Here is a 25,015-nt window from a genome sequence, read left to right as displayed (position 1 = left end):
TTTTTTGAGTCCAAATCAATATCAATCAATAGGGATGTTATTAGAGTCTTACCTACAAGATAGCAAAAGGTCATTAACTAGAATAAAAATTATTTTAGTCATAGCTTAGAATAAATTTAGAATAAATATTATTTTTAGTCATTAGAATAAAAATTATTTTAGTCATATATTTAAACTTCTTTTTGAAATAAAATTAAAACAAAAAAAAAAAACAAAACTTTTGCATACTCTTAATTCATGATTATTTCTTAAAAATTAAGTTCATTAATTATTTTTAAGTCTTTTTTATTTCCAAACCTTTTGTCGAACTTTTTAATGCTATAATTAGCTTTAATGTTTTCTGATGCAATTTTTGTATCGGATGGAAAAATCCTAAATTACTGTCGAATAGGGATTGATGCAGGGTGCGGCGACAAAATCCGGACAAATTACCATTTATTTTCAAACATATTTATTATTGAATAAACAAAAAGATTTACAAAATTTTCTTTTAATGACTAAATAATAAGGTTATAAAGAGTAGCAATGTTCAACTTATTTTGTCGTAGCGGCTAGAGAGAGCATCTCTCTCACTATGCTTGCATACAACAGTGGAGATCCTCTTCGATAATTCATAATTTTTTTACTCGCACCAACAACTGGCGACAATTTTTGAATTGACTGCCTTGATTTAGGTCCTGAGCCCGTGAAATGACGTCAGGTTTCCTGACAACGCGCTCCTTCGAGTGAGTTTTCCTCGCTGGTATTGCAGAACCTTTGTTGGACTCCTCTGGCTCATTGCATTTCACAATCACATTGTACACAGTTGATTTCGGGTACCCGAAGAACTGAATGATTTCGGGTACCCGAAGAACTGAATGAGTTTTGTCGCCGAGAGTCCAGCGTGAACACTTTTGATAATTGCTGCTTTTTGGTTATACTTAGCATTTGGTTTCAGCATAGCGACTACTTTGAAGTTATGACTGTGTAGAAGTTATTTTGAGGCTAATTGAGATCTGTTCATGCAGTATAGAGTGGTGGAGTTTTCAAATTTGATTTTGTTGGAATTCGGCTTCATACCCTATAAACCTTAAATACGAAAGCGTGTGACACAAGATCATATTGCTAAGAATAATTCAGACTCATTTTATCTTTTTTGCGAACAAAATCTTTTTCGAATCCAATCGCCGGTGGGCGAGGTCATCTAGAACTCTCCAGCACAAAAACTTCTTTTCGAAGAAATATGTTCAAAATGATGAAATAAGTTTTCCGCAAAAAAAAAAAGATTTGGTTTTGAAATCTACTTTCTAAGTGATGGCATGGTTTACATACATGCTACATCACCAAATATAAATATTGATACATTTTAATATTTCTGTGAAAATATTAAATTCTGAAAGTAACAGTACAAAAGGTACAACGATAAGCTTACAACACGAAAGTTGTTGTGAACACAACTTTCGTGTTGTGCTCACAACAACGTGACTGTTCTTATAGCTTAGTGCGTTTGGAGCCTAGTTTTTTTATTTCTGGTTTTTAATTTTTTAATTTTTTATTTCGACTTGTTGTGCACATTGAATAAGTACATTTTAGAAATCTTTTCTAATTACTATTTTAAACCTATTGTTGAAGAGCCTTGGTGATGCAAGACTAATAGTAATGTCGTGTTTCCAGACGCTGCATGTATGAAGATTTGCTTATTAAAAAAATCAATCAAATTTATTCAAAATTCTTGCTTTGTAGAGTTTAAAACACTTATTCGTCAGTTTAAAGTTGGGGTACGGCTATTTTCCGATTGTTTATAGTTAAATTTTTTGTCAAAGTTTTCTTTCGGACACTTTTTTTCACTTAAAAATGAATTCAAAACAAACGTCACTTGATTATCTATTTGACAGAACCAATAATATGAAAATGTTTTCTAATGTTCCGTGTTTTGATATTTTTTATAGAACTGAACTCGGTAATATGATTAATAATGCTAACAACTTGAATAAAAAAAGGCATCGCTTAAGGTGCCGTTGTTTTTTTATTATCTATTTTTTGGGTTTACATACGTTGTGTAACTTTAAATCACAAAATCTTGCAGCTTCGTGCACATCTTTTTCCTTTTTTATTGAAAAAAAACAACAACAAATTTGAGTGTAACACCCAAATTTTTATATCTCCAGCAATTTTAGTTTAGAACAAATTTTGAAGAATACTTCGTCAATAAGTAAAAGAAGCTTTTGTCTGTTCCGTCCACGACACGTCACTCCTATAAAAAATCCTTATAAATAGTTTTTAAATACTTCTTTTTTTGTAATCATTTTAAAAGCACCCCACCCTGGGTGTACATCGGTACACATCAATCTATATTCAGTTTGACAAAAGTAGCTATAATAAAAATCTTTTTCGCTGTTAACAAAATTTGCTGCAACGCGATTAGTTTCAGAAAGAAACAGAAAATAATTTCAGAATTGGAAAATATGTTTTAGAAAAAATACTACGTTTATATGTGCAACATTCTCTTAAAATGTGTTGTTAATTATTTTTGTACTACTTTTTTTCTGAATTTTAAATCTCTTTTAAGATAAAAAATTAACCCCTAAACAGCAAATTTTACCTGCTGTTTGACACACCTGACCTACAGTTCTCTTGAAATGGCCTTACTTGTATTTAAAAATGGGGAAAATAGGCTAGATAAAAAATATGAAAAACTCAGTTGATACTATTCTTTTGTTTCATCATAGGTTTGTTTAGAAAATATACTCTTCCTTATTTCCCTCTTCTTTAAAATACCACCATCAAAAAAGCATTTAAGACCTAAGTAACACTAAATGTTATAACTCTTAATATGATAGATTATTCTTCTTTTATTTGCTATAAATGCACCCGAAGTTTGTTTTTTAAAGATTTATTTGTAAAATTTGCTACGTTCTTCACTTATTTCATGGTATTTAACTTTAGACGTTAGGTTCCACAACATGCGAGTATAAACACACATTTAGTACTAATGTCTACCAATTATTAACTGTTCTTCTGTTTTTTTTCAGCTTTTTTTGTTTCTTCTTCTGCAATCGACTTTTCAGTAGAAATTGCTGATGGTATGAGCTCTAATTCGAAGATCTAGCTCAATAAAATCCACCACAACTATTTCAATTTCGTTTTCAATATTTTCAAGCAAAAAATAATCTTCTTGATTAATATTGAAGTTTTTTATTATACTCATTTTATGAATACAAAGAAAAATATTTTGAAATTCTTTTATTGGATAGTCGAGACCATCTTTTTCCGACGTCTAATCAAATAAAAAATACTCCCAGGTATAGCAATTATCACCTATTGTTTCGCAATTGTTATCTAAATAATTCCGTAACACGCATATCTTTTTTTGAAACAATGAGTTGAACATCCATCTATTAATATGTCCTTGATTCAACCAACCCTTCCTTGCTCATTTTGTTCGCTCCTTTGGTGCTCCTTCCTCCCCTGTCCATCCTTTGGGCACATTTTGGTTCAGAATTAATGTCGCTTTGGTTACATAAAACGGAGGATCGAAAAAGTCGATGACCGTCTTCGTGGCAGAATATTTAAAAGATGTGTCAAACGGTATGTGATTATTTTGTAAGTTATTTCTTATTTCCTTATTTCCTTATTTTTCCTTATTTTCTTATTTTTTTTGTAAGTTATTTCTTATTTCCTTCTGTTTTTTTCCTTGCTAAAGTAAAAACACCAGTTTCAATTAATAAAAATTTAAGTTTAAATGAATAATTGAGTTCAATGCAGCTTTGGGGCTATGAGATTCCACTTGCATTTAAATTGGCTTAACTCTATGGGTTTGAAAACAATGCTTTAATGAATATTTGGCAAAGTAACCCTTTTTTTTCGCTCATATATCATTATTACAATTTTATGTTTATTGATGAAAATAACTGAAAGACCTTCATGCAATCACTTTTATCATCAAAAAATATGTTGTTTGAATGTAATTTATTTGTTGATTTAATTTTTTTTAAATTTTTTAATTTGATATACTTTTATTATTGAATTAATGATATTCAATAACATAAATGATTCCATGAAGTTCTTTAACTTTGTAAATCAAAATAGTTTACCACAGAAATAGATAAACTGTGTTTCAAGATATTTAACAATTTTTTCAACAAAATTTTAACAAATTCCTCCATATTTAACAATTCTAATAAAAATTTTAACCATCGAATTCTGCAAGAAAACGTCTCTTCAGCTGCATATAAATAATCTTAGTTTCACACCTGTAGCATCTCAACAAAGTCATATAAAAGTTACTTTTATGCAACATTAAACATAATCAAATTCATTATCGAATCAAGTTCAAGTATTAAACTTGATTCAATATTAATTCTCCCCTAAAAATACCAAAAGGTTTTTTAAAACTATTTCATGCTAAAAACATTTTTCCGAAAGAAGACATTGCTGTTTGAAACTGTGGAAGTACCATTTGGTACTATAAAAAAATCCACCTGTTAAAGAAATTTCAGAACAAATAAAAGCTTAAAAAAGCATAAATAAACAAAAGAGTTTTTACACTCAGAAACAAATGGCGGAAAGATTTTTTAAATCCTAGTGAGAATTTTTCATTTTCAGTAATTTATGGTAATAGCACCATTTCTATACTAATAATATAATTATTAAAAGCGTACAATTATACAATTTATAAAAATATACAATTTACAAAAACATACAATTAACAAAAATATACAATTATAAAACAAATTTCAGAATCTTCAGAAGGTTTTTTAATATTCCACTTCCTCTTAACTTCACCATTAAACCTTTAAAAATACAAGAAAAAACCTGTTACTGCCCAAAAGCATATCGTAAGTTAAATTGCGATGAAAGATATGCATTTTGAGAGTTCATTGTTCTAATTAAATTTTAAAAAACTCTTTAAGATCTAAAGAAAACCAAAGTTTTTGTCAACTTTAAGAAAAGTTTTGAAAAACTAGTTTTAGTCAACTTTATTATATTTGAAATTTTTTAACTGATTTTACAGTTTTCTTTAGTCTCATATATGTGTTGGGAAGATAACATCTTTTAGTGATCATTGGAAAAAACTGCAGAAACTAAAAGTAAGCTTAGAAAAATTGAAAAAATCTTAAAATATACGTTTGTTAAATAATTTAGATCTATTTTCCAATAAATATTATTGGGTTTATTTATATTTTACATGCTTTTAAATTCAAGAGAAAATATTGGGAAATGAATATAAATAAGCTATATTTTTTGGTCAGAATGACACATTTGTGAAGAAAATCCGGAAATATAAATGAAGATTTCAAAACATTTTTACGGGAGGATAGTGGGAACTTCAGCGAAGGTGGGGGGGGGGGGGGGGTAATTAATCAAAAGATGGGGAAAAAAAAATGGGTGGGAGTTGAAGACTCTAAAGTTACTCTGATGAAATCAACCCAGCAAAAGACTATCCCCGTTTAACAAAAAGGCAGAAAAGTTTAACAGTCTTCTCTCACACATTTAAGTTATTTTTATTTAAGAAATTAGTTTTGTTTGTTTGATAAATTTGATCACACATACTTGAAAAGCTGTGTATGCTTCAAATTGTCATTTAAACAAAGCCAAATATTTTTTAAAAAGAAGTGCCGTAAAATTTAAATAGTAATTATTAGAAAAACTAAAAAAAAAAGTTCTAAATTAAAGAAATTTTTATATAAGAAATGATTTTGCTAAAGTTTGAAATTAATGATTTGTTAAAGTTTGAAATTCAGTGAAATATAAATAGAGCGATTCGAATGAAGAAATTTCGAAAATATGAAAAGCTCTAAGGGCGACAAAGACACGTCGCACAGTGAATCATCTAATACAAGCTAGGTAGATAAACGTCATTTCAAGGAATCAATTAGTAGATAATCCCATGATACTATTGAACATTTTCTAGGAAAAACTCCAAGTATTATTTAGTGCACGAGTTTTTAAATATTGAATTGTTAGCGCTTCAGTGACACTAAAAGAAAAATATATTTTTGTTGTCAAATTTGTTGCAATTTTGCAGTGTAGGAATAGTTTATAGAAAACTTATTATGAATAATAATTACAACTGTTGCGATGAATTTTACTTTAGAGGTATATACTTTGTATTTTTTCGAAAATTTAATTCAAATAAGTGGCATGACTAGTGTTATGTAGAGTTTAAAAACACTATATAAAAATTTTAAATTATTTTTCGTTTATTAATTTTCAAAGCATGTAACTATTTTTATCCACATATATCCAGGCTAATTTTTTTACAAAGAATAATCACAACCCCCTAAGGTGTGTAGACATAAAAATTTGGCTGCCCAGGTCTGCCCGTTTAAGTTTTGTAGAATTTTTTTCAGACCGAGTGTATTCTATTACAGAATTGGAATTATTTGAAGAATGGCGAAAGCATACAAAAGAAGAACGAAATTTTCTTCTGTGTGACTTTATTCTGAAAGAATATAGTACAGAAAATGTGACTTGTGATTCTCAAAAAAAAATACAATTAAAAATTACTAGCATATCCGCTAAATTTGCAGAAAAGTGGAATGCAGTCAATAGAACTGCGGATAACTTTTTAAACAAAACTAAAAGTTGATTAGAGGGCAACGGTTTAGAATTTAATAAGAGTTTGCATCGGTCCAGTGCTTCCACAACATGAAGGAAGTCGGCCTCAAGGTTGACTCAAAAAAAACTTTGAAGACTCGTGTATAAAAACCAAAAGACGTAGAGTTGTAGATTTAGTACGATCGCGGAGTGCCAGTGAACTAACCACAGCTGCTGAAATAGCACATCGTTTATCGGGTCAAAGAGGCGTAGCTACTTCTATTAGAAAAAGTAAAGAAACATTAAAAAAAGAAAATCTACTGATGTCATTTGTGGCGGCAGACAGTTGAGTAGCGATGAGGCATTAGCTTATTATGTAGATTTCAAGTGTACGAGTCACTCTTATAAACAAACAAGAAAGTGGTCTCTGAAAGCGGGACATGAAGCATTTCCGTCTTACCATAATTTTTGTAAATCCAAAAAGACCTGTTACCCTCCAGAAGACTTTACTTCTGTCTCAGAAACATGGGCTGAAATTAAATTCTAAGCCATATTGAATAAAACAACTGAACGGTTAATAAAAACACAAACTCAATTTCTCAAAAATGAACCTTCTTAATTGTCACTTACATTAATAAGCAAATGGGGATGTGACGGAAGTTCTGGCAATATGACCTACAAACAAAGATTTGAGAACTTCGATGCTAATGATGAATTTCTGTTTGTTTTTGCATTTTTCCTATTGAGATTGAGTGATGATTGTCATATTATTATTTGGCAAAATCCTCGGCCATCATCAACACTTTATTGCCGACCAATTAAATTCATCTTTCAAAAGAAACACATGAATTTACAGTAATAGAAACTAACAAAGTTTTGAAAGAAATATCTAAATTAGTGTTTGTATTACTTTTGTATTACAATTAGTGTTTGTGTTACTTTAAGGTGACAGTGTATTTTTTATCTCTTAAATTTCAGCGGTTGTTGATGATAACAAGGTAAAAATAACCTTTTTTATGCCTTTGAGTTATATTGTATAGATATAATCATCAATGGTAAAAATGAAACGAAAAAAAAATGTCGCCTTAAACTTACAAAAATACACTGCCGCCCTATCATTACATCCAGTGTGATATGTATATATATATATATATATATATATATATATATATATATATATATATATATATATATATACATAATATCTAAAAGAATCAAAACTCTTATAAATCCAATATGAACATCAGGTACTTTGGCAGCATATACATACATGCATCATACATACATACATACATACATACATACATTACATACATACATACATACATACATACATACATACATACATACATACATACATACATACATACATACATACATACATACATACATACATACATACATACATACATACATACATACATACATACATACATACATACATACATACATACATACATACATACATACATACATACATACATACATACATACATACATACATACATACATACATACATACATACATACATACATACATACATACATACATACATACATACATACATACATACATACATACATACATACATACATACATACATACATACATACATACATACATACATACATACATACATACATACATACATACATACATACATACATACATACATACATACATACATACATACATACATACATACATACATACATACATTCACTAGTGATGTGCGAAACCAAGATTTTAAGTTCGAAACGATTCGAAACGAAACTAAGCCACTTTCGTTCGATTTCAATTAGATTCGAAAGTACGCTGCACTAATATTGAAATTTGGTATTTAAATAGTAATAATTTATAGCGTGTGACAGAACACAGAACAGAAATGAAACATACATTTTATACTCAAAAACCAATCATATTACAGTTTTACAATGTAAACAAAACACTAAGCAACACAGACTAGACTCTAGAGCCAAATAAAAGTGAATGAAATCAAATGCATGCAATTACAATGTGTAATAATTCAAGTTAAAAAAGAGTCAAGTCAAGTGCTTGCAATGCAGTGCATAGAATAAAGACTAGGACTAGTATTATATTTACAGTTATAGTTTAACATATAATACAATACAAACAAAAGTACCAGGCTATAATGAATGCAAATGCAATACAGTTATGTAAAGTTGTTGTGCATGCATAGGTAATGGTTCCAGAGAGTCCGAGACCTAGATCTGCAGTGCACTGTACTGGCTGTGGCTGGCAGTGCACTCTGGCTTCGGTACGCTACTGCTATCTGTTATACTACAAATTTTGGTAAATAAAAGTTAGTTCAGCCACATCCTCAGAGGGCAGATTAGATCGCCTTCTTGTAACAATGTCACCAGACGTCGAGTTCAATTTCTCCAAATTTACAGAGGTTGCTGGAAAAGCCAATAATATCCTCGCTATTCTTGAGAGTTTCGGCAGACGGTGATGATTAACTTTCCACCAATCAACTACATTGGCATTCCTACCAATAGGAGGTTCAATCATATACATTCTAACCTCCCCTTGCACAGAAGCTGCATCATCAACTGGCAGCATCCTATTCGCAGTTGCTGTTGTAAGCATGCAGTCAAAGCCATCCCATAAACTGCTTGGCTAATGAGGCTGCAGCTGATGTTCGACTAGGAACTGAACCAGGACCAGCACTTCCTAAAGCAGGATGTTCCTACAAAGTATTATATAATATAAATGTCTGTAAAACTAAAATTGCAAACAGAAAATAAAACCTATGCATTATTGTTTTATTATTCATCTGTAATTAAATTAAACCACAATGCAGTAAATCTGAAAGTTAAATCTAAACTGCAGGCCATTACCATTACCATCAAGTCTTAATATGTGTTAATCACATAGCATAAAAACTTTATAGTTTTGGAATTGTACCATGAATTAAGTTCTTGTTATGGTCGCTCAAGGCATCATGTCCACCTCCACCAACACCAGTACCGCCACGAGATCGGAATTCCTTAGAGTACTGATGAAGACTGTCTACAACAGTAGCTTGCTGTTGTTCAGAGAAGAAGATGAACTTGTAGCGTGGATCAAGAAATGTACACGCTGCATCAGGCAAAGCTGATATGAATTGCGGAAATCGTCAGTCTAGTTTTAACTTTAATTTTCAAGCAAGAAGTACACCGCAACCCTTATGTGAAGGATCATTGATGAATCGCTCCAATTGCTGATTTAAGTCAATTTTCATCGACGACGTTGGGTAGTTCTTGGCACATAATTCTCTACTTGCTTATTCAAATGGAGCAAGAACTATGCAATAGCCTTCAGCAAGCTTCCATTCTGCATTAGTCAAATTATCAATTTTTTCACTTATTGATAGCTCTGCAGGTGTGGCATCTTTTACTTCGCATTATCCCTTCAGCATAAAGTAGTCCGAGTTCCTCCCAATAGCAACATTGATTATCAGTTCTCGTTCTGCCTTTCCTAATCGTTTCTGCTCTCTGTGCAAATTCTGTGTAGCCTAGCAGCTATGGTGATAATGTGACACAATACGACGGTTTTTGGAAAGGTCAGTCTGCATTTCATCAATTTAACTCACGGCGTCATTGATGGTTAATTGTAAAGTGTGATCAAAACAAGAAAGATCATAAAATAATTGTGAGAGATTCATGGCGCTCTTCATATTACTGCCACTATCACGCAACGCATAAATTGGAATAGTCCGAGGAAGTTCCCAATTATCAATAGTCTTTACTAAAGATTCAAGAATTCTTTCGCTGGTATGTTCTCCTGAAAACGGCTTGTTTTCTAATGCAAATGTCTTTAGCTCAAACCCAGTACTTACATATGACAGACAGAAATAAACAAATTAAGAGTCCATGGGAAGAAACGGCAGGGTCACATTTTTTGATTTGGAGATAAGTCATTATTAAACTTTTAAACCTATATAAGTTTCGAATTTTTAGGAAAATTTAGAAAAACCTTAAATATGCATCAAATCGTTTATTTGAATTGAATTCAAATACAAAATATGCTATTATGGTTAGTAAAGCTAGAAAGTGTAAAAAGTCAAAATTTTCAAAATGTGGCCCTGCCGTTTCTTCCCGTGGAGTCTCCAAATGAATCTTACGCCCTCGAAGGTCAGTCGTGAATGAATATGAAGGAATAACTTCAAAATCTCGATATATTTCATTAGCGGCTTTCTGTTTTACACTACAATATAACTCAGGTACAACTGATCTTGAAAACGTAGTTCTGCTTGGCACTAGATATTGTGGTTCCATTAATTTCATCAGTTCTTTGAATCCTCTGCCTTCTACAAAGTCGTTTGACAACATGTCTAGAGCAAGCATGCGACCAACCGAATTCGTTATAGCGATGGCATTTGGATAACTACGCGACCAATGTGCTTTCTTATAAAAAAGATCATCAACTTTACTTTGCTTCTTATTTTCATTTTTCAGTTCTTCTTCTGCAAGTTTTCTTTTACGATTCTCTCCATTTCTAGCTACTCACTCTTTATGCGCTTTCGGATGAGCAGCACGTAAGTGAGCATAAAGACCTGTTGTTGCTCCAGTTGGACACTAAACAGGTAACTTGCATGTTCCTATTTTGCAAGGGCCTATAATTGTATTGCCATTCGTTTTTTGCCTACTAAAATTTCCTAGACAATACTTCGACAATTACCATCGTTACTATCCGCCATTGTGGTACTGTATAACTTTTTTCTTTCACATTTAAACGATAAAATTCGAATGATTCGAAACTAAAAAAAAAGTTCGATTCGAAACGAAACTAAAAGTCAGTTTCGAATTCGCAATTGAAGTTTCAAATTTCGCACATCACTAACATCCACCCACATGTATGTACATATATCCATTATTTAATCGCTAGATTCGAGACAAGAAGCATTTAAAAAGATCACTACTTAGACCAAGCACTGATATTATTTAAAACATGTTTTGCTAATAAAACACTGTTTAAGTTACAAAGTACTGTCATAATATCTCCAAAATGTTAAAAAAATATTTGTGTTTTTATGAACATGTTGATAATTTTTGAAGTTTTTATACATACTGTAAATGGTACCAATTATTTGTTTGTAATTTAATATATATTTTAGTTATATAATTTTATAATAAGATTTAGATCTTTATCAGAAAATATCAAAAGAAAATGGTATTGATTTTTAAAATTATTTTTATTCGCCATCTAGTCCATGGAACACATATAAAGACTTTCATAAGTTAATGGATGTAAATATTTATATAGTTTCAGCAAAGTTTAATGTTTGTGTTATATAATTGCATTTAACATTTGTTACAGGTTCCAAATGATGAGATAAAACGTCTTCATGATGAAATAGAATTATTACAAAGCAGGTTAAATCAGCAGAAAAAGCTGCTGAGAGGGAGTACATGTCTAAATGTGATAAACAATCACAAACAAATAAAAATCAATCTGTAAAAAGCATCCAAAAACATCAGTTACAAAACTTGCTAAGAAAAGAAACGCAGAGCAAAAGAAAAAAAATATAGGAGCTTTTCTTCATAAGGACCATCTGGACCAACATAAGAACCATGTTGGACCATCTGGAACTGTGAAGAAGATAAAAGTGGGAAACAACCGTAGATTTTTTTATATAATCTGCCCTGTTTGTGAAATAAAGCTAAGTCATTTGTCAAATCATTTGTGAAGCATAATTCTCTAAAGGAAGATGCATCTTTAAAAGAGCGTAAGTTAAGGGTGTTATATTTGTGGTCTCAGAAAAATAAGCATGGTATTGCAAAGCTGTTGCCATGCCTTTTATGTTTTAAATGGCATTTGAGTTTGGATAACCATCTTAAATAACCATCTAATGAACAAAGATCAAATTAAAAATGTTGTTTCAGAAGCAAGAACAAAATATTGGTTATCAGAGAGTGTAGGACAATCATTCTCTGGTTATAATAAAACAATAGCAAAGCCAGTTGAAGAAACTCAAAAAGTTTTGACTGAGAGTTATCCAAGTCGTCTAACATATGTGCCTTTTGGTGATAAAAGAATTTCTGATGAGAAAGCTAAAGAATGGGATATTCAAAATGAAAACTTTCTAACGTATTATGAAAAGTCTTGTGATCTGCTCGATGGATTTAAGAATGAGCTAAGCAAAAGGCATCCTGTTAGCAGAGCAATAGCCTATCGTAATCATGAAGAATACATTTGGTTAGTTATTGATGAGAAAATGATTATCTATCCAAAATCTGCTTTTGGTAATGTGTTGCATGTTGAAGTTGTATACCACAACCCTAATATTGCACAGATTGGTAATTGCGGGAATGAGGCACCATCGTCAAGAACCCTCTAAGGTTCTTCAAAGCACCATACGTCTTTAGAGTGTAAGCAGGTAAATCAACTGAATTGGTTCTCTAAAAATCAAGTAACCCATAAACACCGCTGGTTTAATTTTGACATCCACTATAACAAACTAAAGTACCTAAATCTCTAATCTTACCGTAGCCACAACGACATCCCCAATTTCACTCTTCAGTGCTCATTGAACATCCAACATTAACCATCTGATTCTACCCCATCAAAATTTATAATTAGAAATTTCCACCCATTCCAAACTACCGAAACTTCAAACCGAAAAGGGATGCCCTACTCTACACAAGATTTACGGTAACTGAAGCAAAACAAAAAAGTTGGAGGGCAAGACGAGATAAATACTAATCATAAACTTAATCCGACGTTAACTTTTATTATCAATATTAAATTTTAACATTATTTTACACATATAAATAAAAAATTGGTCACGTAGGTGCATCAAGTAATGTTGTGTGAAAAAAGGCTGTGCGTAGGTCTAGTGCGTGTTCGTCATGATGGCGTATTACAATTTCTTTTATCTACGTTAGTCTTAAACTCGTTCATCTACGTGAGTCGTGAAGTTACTGGGGATATCTGTCCAAAATTTTTTTAGATTACTCTTAATCCGAAGGCGTTCACTATCTCTTACAAGCAATATTCACTACACAGTCTTGACAAAGCAACGCAAAAAAATATTAACAAATAATATATAGAATGAACAGAGTACTATGTGATTTTTTGTATGCAATGTTGATGGATGATTGATACTTAAAACATCCGTTTGTATTTTATAAACTTGAAAATAAATTTCGAAAGCTTCATTGTATTTTCCCATACTACACAAACAGTTTGCTATATTTAAATTTGTATTCAATGTTGATGGATGATTGACACCTAAAGAATTAGTTTGTATTTTATCAACTTGGTAAAAGAATTCTAAAGATTCATTATACTTTCCAATTCGATGCAAACAGAATGCTATATTATTTTTTATATCCAACGTTGATGGATGATTGTTACCTAAAATATCGTTTTGTGTTTTATTAACTTGATAATAAATTTCTAAGGCTTCATTGTATTTACCCATATTCCTTAAACAGAGTGCTATATTTTTTTTTGTATCCAACGTTGATGGATGGTTAATACCTAAAATAACTGTTTGAATTTTATCGACTTGATAATAATTTTCAAGAGCTTCATTGTATTTTCCAATATTACTCAAACAGACTGCTATATTTTGTTTTGTAACCAATGTTGATGGATGATTTATGCCTAAAAAATCCATTTGTATATTATCAATTTGATAAAAAATTTCCAAAGCTTCACTATATTTTCCCATTCCATTTAAACAGGCTGCTATATTTTGTTTTGTAAGCAATGTTGAATGATGATTGATACCTAAAACATCCATTTTAATTTTATGAACTTTATAGCTAATTTCCAAACCTTCACTAAATTTTCCCATTTTATTCAAACAGATTCCTATTTCATGTTTCGTAGTCAATGTTGATGGATGATTGATACCTAAAAGAACCGTTTGTATTTTATCAACTTGATAAAGAATTTCTAAAGCTTCATTGTATTTACCCATACTCCTCAGACACAATGCTATACAAAACTTTGTAACCAATGTTGATGGATGATTGATACTTAAAATAACCATTTGCATCTTTTCAACTTGATAAAAAATTTCCAAAGCTTCACTACATTTTCCCAATTCATTCAAACAGACTGCTATATCTTGTTTTGTATCCAATATTGATGAATGATTAATACTCAAAATATCCATTTTTATTTTATCAATTTGATAATAAATTTCTAAAGCTTCATTGTATTTACCATATTCCTCAAAGAGAGTGCTATAATGCTTTTTGTATTCAATGTTGATGGACGATTGATATCTAAAATACCCGTCTGCATTTTATCAACTTGATAACAAATTTCTAAAGCTTCACTATATTTTCCCATTCTATTCAAACAGTCTGCTATATCTTGTTTTGTATCCAATATTGATGGATGATTAATACTCAAAGTATCCATTTTTGTTTTATCAATTTGATAAAAAATTTCTAAAGCTTCATTGTATTTACCCATATTCATCAAACAGAGTGCTATATTGTTTTTTGTATCCAATTTTGATGGATGATTGATACCTAAAATATCCGTTTGTATTTTATTAACTTGATAAAAAATTTCTAGAGCTTCACTATATTTTCCCATATCATTCAAACAGTCTGCTGTATTTCTTTTTGTAGTCATTGTTGAAGGATGATTTATACCTAAAATATCGGTTTGCATTTTATCAATTTGATAATAAATTTTTAAAGCTTCACCATATTTTCCCATTCGATGCAAACAGATTGCTATATTGTTTCTTGTTTCTAATGTTGATGGATGATTGATACCTAAAATATCCATTTTACTTTTATGAACTTTATAATTAATTTCCAAACCTTCGCTATATTTTCCCATTCCAATCAAACAGGCTGCAATATTGTTTTTTGTATTCAATGTTGATTGATGATTGAAACCTAAAATATCCGTTTGCAATTTATCAACTTGACAATTAATTTCTAAAGCTTCATTATATTTGTCCATTCGAAATAAACAGATTGCTATATTGTATTTTGTATCCAATGTTGATGGATGGTTGATACCCAAACTATCCATTTGTATTTTTTCTACTTGATAATAAGTTTCTAAAGCTTCATTGTATTTACCCATATTTCTCAAACAGAGTGCTATATTATTTTTTGTATCCATTGTTGATGGATGATTGATACCCAAACTATCCATTTGTATTTTATCAACTTGATAATAAATTTCTAAAGCTTCCTTGTATTTACCCATATTTCTCAAACAGAGTGCTATATTGTTTTTTGTATCCATTATTGATGGATGATTGATACCCAAACTATCCATTTGTATTTTATCAACTTGATAATAAATTTCTAAAGCTTCCTTGTATTTACCCATGTTCCTTAAACAGAGTGCAATACTGTTTTTTGTATCCATTTTTGATGAATGGTTGATACCCAAGCTTTCTATATGAATTTTATCAACTTGATAATAAATTTCTAAAGCTTCCTTGTATTTACCCATGTTCCTCAAACAGAGTGCTATATTGTTTTTTGAATCAAATGTTGATGGAGGATTGATGTCTAAAGTATCCGTTTGTATTTTACCTACTTGATAATAAAGTTCTAAAGCTTCATTATCTTTTCCCATTCTATACAAGCAGATTGCTATACTATGTTTAGTATCTAACGTTATTTGGTTATCAGCTCCATAAGATGTTGTGTTATAGTCTTGAATTGCATGAAGTATGTTTAATGCTTCTTGAAAAAAACCTTCGTTTGATAAGAAATTTTGGATACTCCAACTCTGCTGATGGAACACTTCACACATTTTTGATTTGCTAATACAAAACATATGGATGAAATGGTTGTAAAAGTGCTTCCAATCGTCAACGTGTTCTTTTACTTCTTCCAACTGTAACTTTAGAATATCGACGATGTTTTTATTGCATTCATCTGTTATATGTTTGCGCTTCTGATAATATTTACACGCTCTCTGTATCATTTCGTGCATCGCATACCTGTCATTGTCATCGTCGAAACGATCAAGCAACGAGTAATTGACTAACAATCTTATTGCTTGATTTACCGAAAGCTCTTCGTTTATTTTCAAGTATTTTGAAATGCTGTGAATAAACTTTTTTGTTATTTGTTGACCATCACAATACGATAAATGGTTTAAAATTTCAATTGATATTTCATTCGACGTTTTTATTTTGTTTAATACTATGCTAATTGATGTTATTGTAGATTTTGTTTCCTCCTCAGGTCGGATACTTTCCTCGAGCATTTCGAAGGGATATGATCGAAAAAGATCTAAATATTCCTGCAAAGAAATCCTAGTGTTGTTTATATAGAGAATGGCTTGATTAATGGCAATTGGCTGATATTGAAGCACCTTAGTTATAACTTTTAGTTTTTCGTCGTCGTTTGTTAATATTTGTTTAATATTTGTTTTTGCGAAAAGAAATCCATCTTGAGGCGAGAAAGATTGAATCTGCACTTGATTAACATCGGTAGACCATAATTTCGATTGCGATGTTACCAAAGTATATGAATTTTTTTTATTTGACACGTATTTTTCAAAATTCTTCACACTTTCATCATCCACGTTGTCGAAGATGTATATTGTGTTTTCTCTTTCAAAGTAGTGATGTATTTTTCTAGAAACTACTTCAATATCAAACGGATCGCCTTGAGAATCTTTTACGCTTAACCCCAGTTGGTGACAGAGATTAGTCATTGAAACTTGTATTTTATCAAATGCTGCATCCACCCACACAATACTTTCAAAACAATCGCTGTGAATTGTTGCATACTTTCTAGCAAGCTGAGTTTTTCCTACTCCAGACATTCCAGTTAAAACCGTGATTGATTTACCCATATCGTTAGTTTGACACACGCATTTATGAATTTGATTAAGTTCATCGTCACGTGAAAAGAAGGCTTTTGTCGGCGGTAGGATACCGAAAATGGAGTGTCGGGATATTAACTCTAAAATGCAAAAACTTTTTATTTTTAACAACACGGTGACATTTTTTGAGGAGTGTTTAGAAGTTATTTTTTGAACTGCATTTCGCTGTTCACTTGTTTTATTTTTGATAGGAAAAACATTATAAGTTATATCCAAAATTTAAATGACAATTAAATCGACAATTTATGTTAAAAAATTTATCACTAGCTGTGGTATGTACTTTTTAATACGCTTGCTATTGTTAAGATGAAATATTTTGTCTATAAAGTAATTTTATTTTCCAGCCATTTCAGTGGTAAATGCTATTTAAAACAATTGCAGCTTTTTTTAGAAAAAGCTTTTACATAAAAAATGCTCCCAGGAATATTTAGAAAGATTTTTTTGATACTTTGAACATTTTGAGGAATATTTTGAAGTTCCATTTGAGAACCTCGCAGTAAAACTATTATTCTTTCGAAATTGAAATCAATTTCCTTAAAAAGGTATGTTGAAAAAGTTGACAAAAATTCCACTTTTGTAGTTTATGCAACAATACTCTTTTGGGGAGGGTGGGAAGTTAAAAACGTGCAATGCAGAGGGGCTGCAAAAAAATTGAGACAGAAAACTTTTGAGTCATGTCACATTTACTTTTTACTTCATATTTTTAAATAATTAATATTGTAAACCAAATAATTAGATATATATAATGCTATAAATAGATATTTTTTTGAACTTAATTTAAGTGTGAATTTATTCCGCAAAATTGCTAAATGTTTTTGCTGATAAAAGGCCTGAAAGATTTGTCACTTAAATTAACTAAATAAATGAAAGAAAGTTTGTCCTTTTCAAAAATGTTCGTTTTAGGTAAAAAAATATTTTAATGGTCTGTAGTATTTTAAGCTCTTTTGTATATTTTGTGTTTATTTATCTCCAATAAATATTCAGGAGCAGCCTTCTTCGGCATGCTAAGGCGGCACAAAAACTATAACGCTCAAAATACCTACTTCCTTCGCATTCACTGACCAAATCTTCACGCTTGCAAAAAAGTAATGCTCTTTTCACATCTCGCCACCTTTTTGATGAATTATTCTTACGCCATTGGTTCAGTATTTGTATAATTTGTTCTCTTGTAGTTTCAAATTCTTCTTTTACATTATCGATTGCTGAGTCATCAACCGAAAGGCATTGAGCAAATTTTTGCCAATCATAAGTGAGCAAATCAGCAAGCGTTGTAAATACATTTTGTGGAAATTTTTCAACTAAGAAAGAATGTTTTTTTTTGAAAATCGAAAATCTGTCTCATATGGGAAACATAAATATTTTATTACCTTTTATATCGTCGAACTCGTTCTCCATGACAACTTCGTCTTTTAAAGCAGCTCTACGAAAAAGAAGTCAGTTATTGGTTATGATAAATTTTAATAAAAAGCTCTTAAATTCGTCAGCTAACTATTTTCACGGTTAATAAACAAGTGTAAAGAAATAGATGCGTCAAAAATAAATTTGGGGAGTTTTAGAAGTGAAATAATCCGTTTGGTTTGAGATATATCGAAACCCTCTATTTCACTGGAACAAAACTGCTATCCCAGTAAGTTTCCTTTTGATTGATAATAAATAATTTAATTTGACTGTTAAAGTGGCATGACTTACGGGGTCTCTGCATCTTAAGAACAAAAAAGATGCCAATGATCCATCTTTCCAAAAGCAGCTATTTTAAAAGAAACTTAAGCAATTCTGAATAATGCAGCAGCTCCTGCATGATTGAGATCTGCTTAAATTAGAACTTGTGGCATTATTTTAAAATATTGATTAATAAAGCATAAGTTAAAGAACGGTTTTGAAGTCCATTCCGCACTTAGAAGCTTTATTGAAAGGCGTTTTTTCAAAAGGGGCATATGTCATATTATGCATGTTTTCTTTTATTTTTTAAACTATATTTACAACTGTTTAAAATGTGAGAGGTTTTTCATATAGGGCGCATTTTTGGAGAACAACTTTTTTGCGACAAAATTATATTTTGAATGATTTTTTGGGTGTGATCTAAGTGTATTTGAATAAATTTATAAAAATGATATCTTAAATTTCTACAACCTTTATAATATTTTGACAACTCGTTTTCGTTAAATGATAAGCAAAGACTCTCTACGGTATTGCATTCATTTGCAACATTTTAAAATTTATGCGTCATTTATTCATACGCGCGCTATTTAAAAGCAAAAACTACCATCAATGTTGTTTTGATATCAAAAATGTGTTAAATGCAGACTGGGATGGCGCAAATATTCTTTAAAATGATTTAACCATGGTTTTCATTGGCTCACATTAACTTCATCCTGCATGATTCTCTAAACTCTGTCAAAAACACTGGCAAGGAAGTCCTTCACATCAACTGTTACCTCAAAAAAAGTCATTCACTTTTGATACCTGTTTTGTTTTTCTTAAAACCAGGCTCTTCAGATTATGCACTTTGTACTTCAATCTTTATTTGAGAGTTAGTTTTAACTTTCTTATTGGAAAGAACAGATTCCAAAATAAAAAAGTTGTTTCCTCTCATTGGAAACGACTTTTTTATTTTGGAATCTGTTCAGCCACTTTTTTGTAATCATTAAGAAACCGGGCTTCTCCTAGTTTTTGTACTGTTTAAAGCTCTAATAAAACTCTATAATATTCCAGAGGAGAAAGAGAAGGAATCGGTTGGCTTTGTTGCGAGTAAAAGCACACTTTAATGACATTTTCATTTTTCTCTTTCATGAGAGAGAAGAATGTTGCTTTTATTTTATGCAGACAATATTTAGTAAATTCATATACCCTTAGTATAGTATCAAACTCTAATCAACTTTTTTTGTGTTTTCTGTTATCAGGTTTCCAAACCCAACATTTAGCATTCTTTTAATTTTTTTATTAAGTAAGAAAGTTATAAAATATCTTTATTGTCTTGGTTTCCGTGGAGTTTTCAATTTTCTTCGTAATTTTACAATATTCAGTTCAGACAGAAGATACACTCTTACACTTTTTCGTCACCTATCGTGTGAAACACATACTAAATTATAATAAAGTTTACTATTGAAGTAATTTTACTATCACTTAAAGTTTTTCTGAAGACTCCACATTTTTCAGGTCTCAAACACCCATTTTTAAAGCATTGTACCATTTGAAACAGTTCTCCAAGACATACATAAGTGAAAGAAATTTTTTTTACGAAATAGAACTGTTGCACAAAATAAAACTGTGGCACAACTCCTGTCAGCAACTATTCGTTGGTGTATATTGGAACTGTTTTTTTTTAAAGTTTTTTTTTTTTTTTTAAATAGCCATATCCCTGTCACAAGACAAAGAAAGTACGACCTAAATAGAGTATCATAAAAGTTGTAAGCTCATCTTGTAATTAATGTGTAACCGTTCTCTGCAATCTTTTTATCCGTTTTAACTTTATTTGAATGTTATATTGTTTTAGAAGAAAACTTTGTTGCTAGACTTAAATGCACTCTCCTTTCAGCTATAGCCATACGCTTGATAACATCATTTAACGATTTGCTATTATCGTTTAACGATTTTCTATCATCGTTTAACGATTTGCTATTACGAAACTTTTTTTACAACTATGGAAAGTTTTTATACTTACTTTTCTATGTTTGTTGATGGTTTATGAAATGTTTACTTAAAACTTAAAACTGAATATTATGAATATGTAACTTATGATAATTTATGCTGGTTTTGAACTCTTCGCTGATATATTTTACTTTTTCCGAAGCTAGAAACCTAGCGAGGAGAATGAGTGCAAGTTATTGTTTTGATTCTCTAATCGGAAAGGAATTGCAGCCCTTTTTGGGAATGCTATTACGCAATCAAATGAGTCGAATAACGCAGCACAATCTTTCATTAATGAACTGATTTTGCAGCGTATTTCATAAAGTTAAAGAAGCTTTCTCTGAAACTGTTTTCTGATTTTAAGTTTGTTATGTTTCTGGCATTAACTTTCTCATATTTAAGTTCTGATATTCAGTTACAATATTTGTTATTATTTAAGAGCTCTTGCTTCGTTCTGCTTAATTTATTCACTTCTTCAAAGCTATTCTTTCTTCTACTTTTACTTGTTTTTCTAACTATGAAACTAAAATCGTTAAAAAATTGGGTAACAAGTTATACAAGTAGTACAAAAATAGATAACGCACCGATTCAATTCGTGCTCTAGCTTTTCCATTTTCCTCACTTACAATAATCTTATTTGCAATCTTTATGAGAACAGCTGGTTGATGGACAAAGCCAGAATTTGTTTGAACAAACGTTTCCCACAAACGTTCTAGAACTCAATTAAACCATAACGTTAAAGATATTGAGGTTCAAGTTTTAACCTCAACGCCAAATAAAAAAGACTCAATCATGCAGCAGCAAGCCATAAAAACAAGAAACAAAACAAAAACCCAAACCAATAAAAATGGAATTGCTTTCGTAGAAAGAAAAACTGAAAACGAGATCTGCGATGAACCCAAATGAAATCGGCGTGATCTTGTTTTAGTTGTTGAAGTTTTACTTAAATACGTTTTAAGTTAATTAACTCGCATTGAGATTAAACTCAGTTGCTAATGGTTTTTAAATAAAGTCATAATTTTTTTAATTTTATACAACAATGGCCGTCGATGAGCAAGAGCCTTTATCAAATAATAGGGCTTAACAAAATAGTAGGAACATCACATATTATATTATAAAAGCGAAAACGTGCAAAACGTGTTGTTCTGAAGGTAACAGATTATTTGCAAGTGCTGAGAATCGCCAAGAAATCAAGTTGTAAACTTTCATATTGATATGTTTTGTAAAATGAGTTTCTAACTAAATTAATGACTAAAATCAACATCTGATTTTTTTCCGTTAATAACAAAAAAAAAAAGAAATTTGATTTGTTACTTGTACTTTCCAATCTTCTTTCACCAATACTTTCAGCAACAGCTTTCGTACGGTGTTTATTTTCACTTAAAACGGACAGTAAAGTAATAGAAAACAAGGTACAATGGAAAAGTAACGCAGAGTAAAGATGTTTAAAATAGCCAAAAAAGATCCGTAGAAAGGTTTTCGTCTTTTCAATGACGTCTCACCATTTTTGGTATTTAAAATATGGTGGCGAGATAAAAGATTTGCTATTAATGCATTGTATATATAGATGCCTTCAACTGAAATGGTTTAAATATGATGCTCAGTTACTAGGGGCGTTGCTAAGAAGCTATTATCTATTATCTCAACAGAAATCTAAATTCATTTTAGACTTTCATGTAAAAAAGGCAGCATTTATTTTATTAAATTTACGAAAAACTCAGGCATTCTTATTTAAATAGTTAGTAATCATAATATATTTTTGAACAATCATGCCTCAGAATTTTGCACGGCCGTGTAAAACCTTTTATAGAATTTTTTTCACAATTTCAACTCACTATAAATTTTTATTCGCACAATTTTAATGTGAAAGACTAACTATGCAGAAAACTGCATTTTTAACCCTTTAATCCGGTTACATTAATGAAAAAATCAGACCAAACTGTCGTCTCCTATTGGCGACGCCGGCGGTGAAAGGGTGAAAAATAACGAAACAAGAAGACCTCAGTGGAAGAACGATGTATATACTTCTATTCTCATTGGAAAAAACGAGAATTTTAACATTTAAAACGCTTTTAATTAAATTAAAAAGTAGTCGACAAAAAACCTTTTTAATAGAACCATTGTATTTTTTTTATTTAAATTTAAGCAATAACAAATACTTAAAATATCAGAAAGCGAAAAAATCAAATTCTAATAAAAAAAAAGGAATTTTTATAAGAAGTTTTTCTCCAGTACAGAAATCTTTTTCAAAATATGTTGTTTTTTTTTTTTAAATAAAGCTTAACATGTGAAGAAAAGCATTTCATGCCCCCAATTTAAATCATTTTATGTAATAGAAAAAAGAAAAGGATCACTTTCGTAAAAACTTTGATGGTTTATTAGAGGTTTATTATTGAGGATAATAGCAAACAATATTTTTAAAAGTTTGTCAAGTTGTTTGTGATTTGGTTACTCAAAGTAAAGTTTTTTTCTCCCAAAAGGAGATTAAAACTGTAAATGACAAAGTTACGTCACAAATTATCTGTCGTTTCACCATAAACATTCATTACTTTTTTCTAAAAAATATTGTTCATAATTGTAATAAAAGCAAAAAACCAGGATTCCCATCAGAATCTTAAAATTCCTTCAACTGGTCAGTTCAAATTTAAACACGAAAGCAACATTTTTGCAATATCGAAGTTTTCGTAACGAATCAGAAAATGAGCTAAAGTGGATGAAAGCTATCTCCGTTGTTAAAGTTTCAAACTTTTAGTAAAATTGCCAATGAAATAACATCAGTGAGAAGGAATGCATGAATTTTAATTTACACATTTACATCATTACAATATCAAAGTCCGTATTGTTTAGTGAAAAAGAAACACAATTCTTAATGACCCGTTCTTTGAATTCATTTCAAAACATTTCTTTCATTGTGTGGCACTGGTCCATATTCAAGCAACGCACTGCAAACCTCAAGGATGTTTTTTTACCACTTAAAATAAGCACAATAACAAAATATTTAGTAGTTTCCTTTTTTTTTGGACACCAGGTCAAAAGCATTCTCTAAATTAAACTAAATGAATAAACCTATAACATATAAAAACCCCGCCCTCACAATATATTGGATTTTGAAAAACATCTCTGTATATGTATTTAATAAATAACTTTTACGCTTTTTTTAGGTCTGTTTGTTATTTTTAGCTGTGTGCGTAAAACAAAAGATAAAAATAATATGAAACAATAAAGTATACTGTACATAAAGATAATTTTATAAATTAGGATTTTGGGTATTAATGTGAGGGCGGGGATTTTTGATAAATGTTTTCAAGTTCTGTCCCACAGGTGGTATATGCACCTATGCACAAAAGATTAATTGAGATTGAGATTTTCATAACAACGTGCTAGTTTTTCTAAAACTAATTGAACGTTGGACGATGAATTTTACTGATGACATAAAAGTTTAATCAAGTTATTTAATTATACATTTTTTACACTTCATAACTAATTAATATACTTAAATCCGCTTAAACGATAAATAAAGTGAGTACTCGTGATTCTTAAATAAAAAATAATTTTAAAGTTACAAAAAAATATTTTAATTGCAAAAATTATCATAAGAATGACTGAAATATTTTAAATTTCAATTCGCTTGCAAATGGGTAGAAAAGCAGTGTCAGAGAGCATCAAATGATAAATTATTGGACAGGTCAAATCAAAGAATCATAACAACGTTGAAATTAGCAAACTTATAGGCGTTTCTGAATTTTGCTTTCGAAAAACCGTGAAAATCTGGGAGCTGACAGGTAAGGTTGTTGACATGCCTCGTTCTGGATGACCACCAAAGCTTAGTGACCGCGACAAAAGTAGCATATTCAGAACCAGTAGAGAAAAATCTAGGCTCAGCAACAAAAAGCTAGCTCAAATATTCAACCAATTTTCTCCTAATCGAAATATAAGTGGAGAACTCGTTAGAAGTACTTTAGTAAAAAAAGGTATTGGGTCTTACATTGCAATAAGAAACCCAATCCTGTCAATCATGGATCAACGCAATAGACG

At 30.5% G+C, this 25,015-nt stretch overlaps 2 pseudogenes across 1 annotated transcript; both read right to left on the bottom strand.

The window, feature by feature from the left end:
* Positions 1-9,428: 9,428 nt before the first annotated feature.
* Positions 9,429-9,941, bottom strand: LOC149876418 (uncharacterized; annotated as a pseudogene).
* A 3,292-nt stretch (positions 9,942-13,233) lies between these two features.
* On the bottom strand, positions 13,234-21,948 carry LOC149876417 (uncharacterized; annotated as a pseudogene). The gene is made up of 4 exons (XR_016448705.1): positions 21,565-21,948; positions 18,721-18,773; positions 18,397-18,651; positions 13,234-17,433 (listed from the first exon to the last, which is right to left on the bottom strand). The product of XR_016448705.1 is annotated as an uncharacterized LOC149876417 (transcript).
* Between the last annotated feature and the right edge of the window lie 3,067 nt (positions 21,949-25,015).

This window comes from Hydra viridissima, unplaced genomic scaffold (assembly GCF_058129835.1).
Source record: "Hydra viridissima isolate aposymbiotic clone 2 unplaced genomic scaffold, HvirCarnegie_v1 scaffold_20, whole genome shotgun sequence".
NCBI classification, from domain to species: Eukaryota; Metazoa; Cnidaria; class Hydrozoa; order Anthoathecata; family Hydridae; genus Hydra; species Hydra viridissima.
Note: the sequence above shows the minus strand (reverse complement) of the source record. Positions and strands in the feature narration are given on the sequence as shown.